This window comes from Ixodes scapularis, unplaced genomic scaffold (genome assembly GCF_016920785.2).
Source record: "Ixodes scapularis isolate PalLabHiFi unplaced genomic scaffold, ASM1692078v2 PGA_scaffold13__105_contigs__length_92229423, whole genome shotgun sequence".
Lineage (NCBI taxonomy): Eukaryota > Metazoa > Arthropoda > Arachnida > Ixodida > Ixodidae > Ixodes > Ixodes scapularis.
In genome coordinates this window covers 39,357,893-39,365,803 of record NW_024609839.1, presented here as the reverse complement: position 1 = coordinate 39,365,803, position 7,911 = coordinate 39,357,893, and the positions used below count along the sequence as shown (strand labels likewise).

The 7,911-nt window shown below is 57.9% G+C and overlaps 1 pseudogene; it reads left to right on the top strand.

The window, feature by feature from the left end:
- The first annotated feature begins 496 nt into the window (after positions 1-496).
- LOC120838386 lies at positions 497-7,559 on the top strand (annotated as a pseudogene).
- The last annotated feature ends 352 nt before the right edge of the window (positions 7,560-7,911 follow it).

The following is a 7,911-nucleotide window of genomic DNA, read 5'->3' as shown; positions in this document are numbered from 1 at the left end:
GAGCTCTACTCGAGGGCCGAACCATCCGCGTCTGACGCAGAGAAGGTAGCTAGAGCGATACGGCAATGTCACCCTAAATTCGAAGCCTATCTGCGCGGACGGGATTTCGCGGATCTGGAAGCACTTGCCAGAGAGGCGCGAAATGTTCAAGCGGGCTTGCTCGCTGAGCTGCAGTACCGCCCCCCTCCGAGGGCCGAGGAGTTCCTAGAGCCAAGATGCGCGTGGGCAGGACGTGCCGCAGACACTCACATCTAGTCCCGCACTGCGTATACGGCCGTTGCGGAGCGCGGTCACGGGGTAGCCATAACGCCCCGGGCTTTGGACCTCTTCGCTTACGAGCAAAGGCGCAGGGCAGCCAACGCAAACTCGGCCCGAGTGCAGACCCGTAGGGGTGGCGCAGTGGTCAACCACCGCAGAGGCGCGACTGGTCACGACAGTCGAGGGAATCATGACTTACCGCGGTTTGCCACAGATGAAGTGTCGCGTGAGAGTAACGATGGACAGGTTGCGCGCAACGACCGGCCACAAGTCAGGTGTTACAACTGTCACCGTCTTGGGCACATCAGGCGGCATTGCACGTGGGTAGCGTCTGGTTCTCAGGGTTCCCAGGGAAACGCCAGAGGCCGGCGCCACTAATCAGGTCCTCTGAGTCGAGGTTGCCGGCCGCTGCCGAGGCCCAGTATCAGTGTGCCGACAGGGCGGAAATTGTGGCCGGCGACCGCGTGGCGATGGCCCCGTCGGCGTGTCGGGCTCAGGGCACGAATCCTGAGAAGGGCCCGTACGTGCGTGTAGAGATCGGTGGTAGAGAATATTCGGCACTAATTGACACCGGTTCTACCCTTTCTCTAATTGGCGATAATGTGTACGAGGACTGCCGTAACAGGAACCTTTGCGCGCGGGAACTTGTAACTCCGCTGCGTTTAGCGACAGGATTGGCCGAAGCGCAAGGGGCGATGCGCCTTCACCTTGGCCTTGACGGCAGACGAAGGAGGCAACGTTTCGTTTACTTGCCCGGTATGTCGATTCCTGTTATTTTGGGGCAGGACTTCGTCTGTCGTGAGGGCATAATCCTGGACTTGAGGAACAACGGGTATCGTTATAGTGCGTTTTCTCCTCTTATTCCCTTTGTTGCCCCATCATCTCTGGTGCAGGGAATGGAACGTTCGGTCGCTGCGTCACACCAGGAGCAGGTATTAGCTGCGCGAGTCGTGCCCGGGAACGTCTAAATGATAATTGCGTCTTTTGATGGGTCCGCCGACCAACGGCGGATGCTAGCGAACGCCTTGTCCCAACACGCAGCTATGTTTACCGAGAGACCGGGGCTTACGACTGTTTTACAACATAGGATAGATACAGGAGAGGCCAGGCCGTGGGGGTGTAATCCTGGACCACTAAGCGTACACAAACGGGCCCTTCTAGACGCGGCTCTCGAGGAGATGCTGGACACAGGGGCGGTGCGGCCATCGCAGAGTCCCTGGGCGTTTCCAGTAGTTTTGGCGCCAAAAAAAGACGGCACCGCGCGCCTTTGCGTTGATTACCGAAGACTGAATGAGGTCACTAGAAGGGACGCGTATCGTTTTCCCTCTATTGAGTCTATAATGTATTCGCTTGGAGGCGCGAGGGTTTTCACCACGCTGGATTGTAGCCGGGGCTTTCTCCAGATCCAGGTGGCGCCAGACGATGTCCAAAAGACGGCGTTCACCTGTTACAGGGATTTATTTGAGTTTACGCGTCTTCCGTTTGGGTTGTCGAACTCGCCGGCGAGTTTCCAACGGCTCATGGACATCGTGCTGGGCGATGCAAAATTTAACTTCGCCATGGCCTACATGGATGACGTTGTGGTATTCTCCAAGTCGTTCAAAGAGCTCCTAACTCATCTCGAGATCGTCTTAAGGCGAATGAGTGAGGCCGGTCTAACAATTAATCCAAGAAAGGTGCAACTGGCCGCCTCAAAGGTAAATCTTTTAGGCTTTGTCGTAGACAATGGTACCTTGAAGCCGAACGATGAGAAATTGAGGGCCATTCTTGATTATCCACCACCGCACGATGTAAAGAGCCTTCAAAGGTTTCTGTGGATGGTTGGCTTTTACCGGCAGTTCATCCCGATGTGCGCGGAGCTGGCGTGGCCATTGAATCTGCTGCTCCAGAAAGGTTTCAGGTGGGTCTGAGGTCCAGAGCAGGGTGGTGCCTTCTCTTCTCTCGCGAGGGCAATAGCAAGCACCGCTAGCCTTCGGTTACCAGATCTTAATCGGCATTTTGTTGTGCAGACAGATGCGAGCGACTACGGTGTCGGAGCAGTATTGCTACAGGAGCACGATGGACAGTTGCGCCCTGTGGCATTCGCTAGTCGAACGCTCACACCGTCGCAACGCAACTACAGCGTGACGGAAAAGGAGGGGTTGGCCGTCATGTTTGCTCTGAAGAAGTTCGACCTCTATTTAGATGGTACGACTTTCGTTATTCAGACTGATCACGCAGCACTTACCTGGATTCAGAGGCTAAAAGAGCCCGCGGGAAGGCTGGCCCGCCGGGTACTAACCTTGCAGCGCTACTCGTACACGGTTGAGTACCGAAAGGGATCGACCAACAAGGTCGCGGATGCGCTCTCTCGGGCGCCCCAGGATGGTGGTTGGGAGGAGGTGACGCAACCAGAGTGTAACGAGAAGCGCGGGAAGAACAGGAGAATGTCTCCGGATGCAGGGGTGAGGTCCCTCACGGACGGTTGGGAGGAGGCGAAGCAACCGGCACTCGTAGCAGCCTTAGCGCGCGGCACGAAGGAGCAAAGGATCGTCGCTTGGGGTGAAGTGGTCAGCAAGGAAGAGCTTGTCGAGGCCCAGAAAGCAGATGGTTTTTGACAGCGGGTGTTGGGTAAACTGGCTGAAATTGCGACCGACACCGGGAAGGCTGGCGGTCGAGTTAATGATCAATTTGATTCATATCTGCTGGGCGAAGACGGCTTATTGCTTCGCTACATCCCAACGATCGATGAAGGGGAGGGTAATGAGTCTCCCTTCAGGGTGGTGATTCCCAAGAAACTACGGAAGAGGTTTATCGGGTACTTTCACGACTCGGCTCTGGCAGGTCATGGCAGTGGCAGCAAGACCTTTCATAAGTTATGCCGTGCCGCGACCTGGCCGGGGATGAGGCAAGACGCACTCCGATACGCCCGCAGCTGTCCAGCCTGCCAGAAATCGAAGCCCAGAGGGGGCAAGCCTCCGGGCTTGATGCAGTCGGTGGAGAGTCACCACCCGTGGGAGATCGTCGCTTGCGACATCATCGGCCCACTGCCGAGAAGTCCGCGGGGAAACCAGTACCTCTTGGTTATTACCGATCATTTCTCAAAGTGGGAAGAGCTGTACCCACTGAGGAAGCTGGTTTCAGAGCGGATCTGGGAAAAGTTACTGGATACTTTCCTACGTTTCGGCACACTCAGGTGTCTCATTAGTGATAACGCTAGTTATTTTACTAGTAAAGTGTTCGTAGACTCCTGCTTGGCGCTGAACATAAAGCACAAGAGGACAACACAGTACCATCCCCAAGCCAATATCACTGAGCGTGTGAATCGGAATATCAAAAGCGTGCTGATCGCGCTAACGGAGAGACACCGAGACTGGGATGAGCACATCGCTGAGATGGGTTTTGCCATCCGGAATACCGTGAACAGATCGACTGGTTTCACGCCAGCGTTTCTGAACCTGGGTAAAGAGATCCCATCTCCGCTGGAGAACGAGTTACGGAGCAACCAAGGAACACCAGGATGCCCGCTCTCTAGGTACGCGGAACAGCTAACGAACCGCTTGTCTGGGGCGCTGCACGATGCCGGAGAGAATATTGATGCCGCAAGGATCGAGCAAGCGGCGCAGTATGACAAGAGCCACAGGCACTTGGAATTCAAGGTTGATGACTTGGTCCTGAGAAGAACTCACCCTCTGAGTAACGCAGCTAGCGGTTTCGCCGCATCGCTTGCTCACAGATGGGAAGGGCCCTATGAGGTAAAGACGCGAATGTCACGGCTTACTTATAAACTCACTCGGTGTGATACAAATGAGGAGTCGGGTCCGGTTCACATCGCTGACTTGAAAGGATACTACCGTTGTCGCCATGGGGAAGACGTATAACATGAGGTTCCGGTAGGACAAAAGAAATCCCCTGTTCTTGGCGACCCAGGAGCGAGCTCTGGAATGCAGACTTGCTGAGTTAGCGGCATGGTACACGAACCCGTCGGCAAGCAATTAGGCGGTGGAGGTTATGGCCACTGCCACAGTCTGCGGCAGAGTACTTGTGCCTTGTGTGTTGTTTTAACACTTTGTTCTGCGCAGAATAGCTTCTTGGAAAGACTGCCGTAGACGGCGTAACCCAGCAAGCCCACCGGGAGGGAAAACTGGCCATTCGTTTTCCAAAGTGCTCAGGGTGGCTGACAGTTGTTCGGCCTGACGAATGGTTCAGGCTGGCAGTTCTAAGACCGCTGTGACCTCTAAGCGGAACGGGACAAGTCCGTCTGCGTCGGCCGGACCAGCTTAGAGCAAGCCTCCTGCTGCATCGCGGTGAGTGGGACAGCGAGCGACAGACAGGTCGGCATTGTCTGCCGGATTCGCTAGCCACCACCACCTACGCCGCTTTCGGACGCTGCAACGTCCGAAAGCGGACGTGGGGGTTCCTTAAGGAGATCCCTCTATATTAATAATCGCCGCCCGATCGGTATGCCTTCCGGCCGTCACCCAGGGAGTTACACACTGCAACGAGAAGACAGCGAATGGGTTTACTGTACCTTCCGGTTGCCCGTCGTCGAGAGCCGGTAGTCCCGGCCCGCCGACCCTTGTTGTCGCCCGTCGATCAGAGCTCACAGTCGCAGTCCGTGTCCAGGCTTGCGGATCGCTTTTCCTACGCCGGCGCTGCGTAGGCTGGCTGTCCCGGGCTATCAATGCCCGAGTCTCGCTGCGGAACCACCCCGGGATCGTCATAGCCCAGGTCATATGGCCCGGGCTCGCCGTTTCCACCGGTCTTGCTCCAGATCTCGCTGGTGGACCGCTCCGGGGTTTGTTATGGGCCAGGCCAAGCCTAGGCCAGGCAGCTTGGATTCGACGTTCCTTGTCCAGCTACCAGCCTCGCTCAGCACGCAATGTCTTGCGCCAGCTCGTGTCTTCTCCGCCGACCGCCTGTCACGTGCAATCTGCCTCGTCTTTTACCCCCGGCTCCCACACACTCCCTCCCTCAAGGCCCGGACCTCGGGGGACTTCATAAGCCTCAGGGAGCCGCTGGTCTTCATGGGCGGCCGCTGTTGCTGTTGCCGGAGTGGCCACGTTGCAGCGTCCGAAAGCGGCGTAGGTGGTGGTGGCTAGCGAAGCCGGCAGACAATGCCGACCTGTCTGTCGCTCGCTGTCCCACTCACCGCGATGCAGCAGGGTGCTTGCTCTAAGCTGGTCAGGCCGACGCAGACGGACTTGTCCCGTTCTGCTTAGAGGTCACAGCGGGCTTAGAACTGCCCGCCTGAAGCGTTCGTCAGGCCGAACAACTGTCAGCCACCCTGAGCACTTGGGAAAACGAATGGCCAGTTTTCCATCCCGGTGGGCTTCCTGGGTTACGCCGTCTACGGCAGTCTTTCCTAGAGGCTATTCTGCGCAGAACGAAGTGTTAAAACAACACATAACGAACAAGTACTCTGCCGCAGACTGTGGCCGTGGCCATAACCTCCACCGCCTAATTGCTTGCCGACGGGTTCGTGTACCATGCGGCTAACTCAGCAAGTCTGCATTCCAGAGCTCGCTCCTGGGTCGCAAAGAACAGGGGATTTCTTGTGTCCTACCGCAACCTCATGTTATACGTCTTCCCCATCGCGACAACGGTAGTATCCTTTCAAGTCAGCGATGTGAACCGGGCAAGCCTCCTCGTTTGTATCTCGCCGAGTAAGCCTGGAAGTAAGACACGACGCTCGCGTCTTTATACCTCGGGTGCCCTTCTCATCTCGGAGCAAGCGATGCGGCAAAACCACTCGCTGCGTTGCTCAACGCGTGAGTTTCCTTCTGAACAGGTAACGATGGAGTAAACCTAGTCCATCTTTTGCACAAGCGAAGGGATCCAAACCCTGTGGGCGGGACGGCCATATTCCATAGCCGCGCTCCAAAACGGCTACATATACCATTAGGTACTCGATGAAATCGTCAGCGTCCCGTTCCGTCCACGTGTCTACGAGCTCTACTGTGAGACAAGTCACCAAAATTCCAACATGCTTAGTCTCAACGGGGATCTTTAGCGTTACTGAACAACCCGCTCAACGAATCCGTGGGACTCTCTGGGGACGACTAGAAGCAGAGGCATACCGAACGGGCCCCACGTTTGATGCGCCATTTTAATGTGGGGGTTCTTTACGGGGGAGGTCCCTCTATACGTAGTGAATAAAAACTACCGCCGCCGCCACATTCGGCCACAAAAAGTGATGATTTTCCGGTGTCTGGCAGTGTTCTTTCTACACAGGATGCCTCCTTGGAGAAACCGCCCCAGGGGGCCACACCCAGGACGCCCACCGGACGGGCCAGGCCCCAGGGTGGCTGGACCCCAGTGGTCCGGTCGACCAAACCCTCGGGGCGGCCGCCCAGGGAGGCGTCAACACCGGGGATGGCCGAACGTCGGAGCGGGCCAGCGCCGCCCGGGCTCCGCAGGTACCGCGAGCCCAGCAGCCGGCAGGCCTACGCGGCACGGGGCAGGGCCGTCTGCAGCAACATCGCGGCACCAGGCAGGGCCGTCCGCGACGGAGCCCCCGCCCCACGGAGCGGGTCCGTCTACGACCGGGGGACCTGCCTGGAGTCGGCCCCCCTGCCACACCGTGGCCACGTGGACGGCGTGGGAGGACGGAGGGGCGGTCCACTTCGTTTCCCGCCGACGTTGGAAGCATCAACCCAGACCAACGCCTGGCCAGCCCGACCACCAAGTCCCAGTCCCGTTCCGTGGCCATCACGCAGCCGGCGGCGCCACGGGTCTTGGGAGCGCCTGACACCTGCTGGCTGTGCGGGGTCCCGATAATACATCTGGAAACCCATGAAGCAGGTCGACTCCATTCTGACCTGCTGGAGGCACAGCCCCTCCCGGACAACGTGGCGGCAGCGGTCCAGACCCTGAGGACAAGCCGCCCGGACCTCCTGGCTCCCGCTGCCTCGGCCTCCGTCCAGCCAGCCCGGCCTCCCGAAAACCGTGCCGCCGCACCGGCTGCCGCAGCCGCTGTTATCAAACCCGCCACCACGACGGCCCCCACAACATCGGCCGCCACCACATCTTGCGGCCCAAGCCATCGGGCCAGTGTCGTCCACCAGCCCCCTTCGTCCCCCTCGACTTCCGACGACGCCATCATGGCCGAGGTGGAACAACTCCTCGGCCAAAACCAGAGAGCACCCGGGGCCCCCCGAAGACCGGGCCTTGAGGGGCGGGAGTGTGGGAAGCCGAGGAGGACGACGGCGCGCGAGGGGGCAGGAGCGGTGGCCGGCGGCCCGGTGCGCGTGACAGAGTGCACGAGGATTCCGCCAGGCACGGTCAGGACAACGACAGCGACTGCCAGGCCCAGAACCAAGACGCCGAACAGTAAAACGATTTGAATCAATCCTTGCTCGTGTGACTGGGAGGGCGGACCAGGCAGGGACCGATTGGGCAGCAGTATAGTAGAGCGACCCACACCCTTTAAGCGTTCTCCAAGTTTTTGTATAGCTTAGATATTCTTGTAGTAAGACACTTGAGGTGTAGCGGACGTTCTTCCACGTTGGTCTACCGGAGGAAAAGGCTTGCGTTGGGCCTTGGAGACAGTGAGCAGATCATACAGAAAACTCATAACTTTCGAAATTCATAAATCCGCTAGTCGACGCGTACCAATAAATGACGGATGATTCGACGAATACACGAACACTTGTGCAACTCGATTCGAGGTCT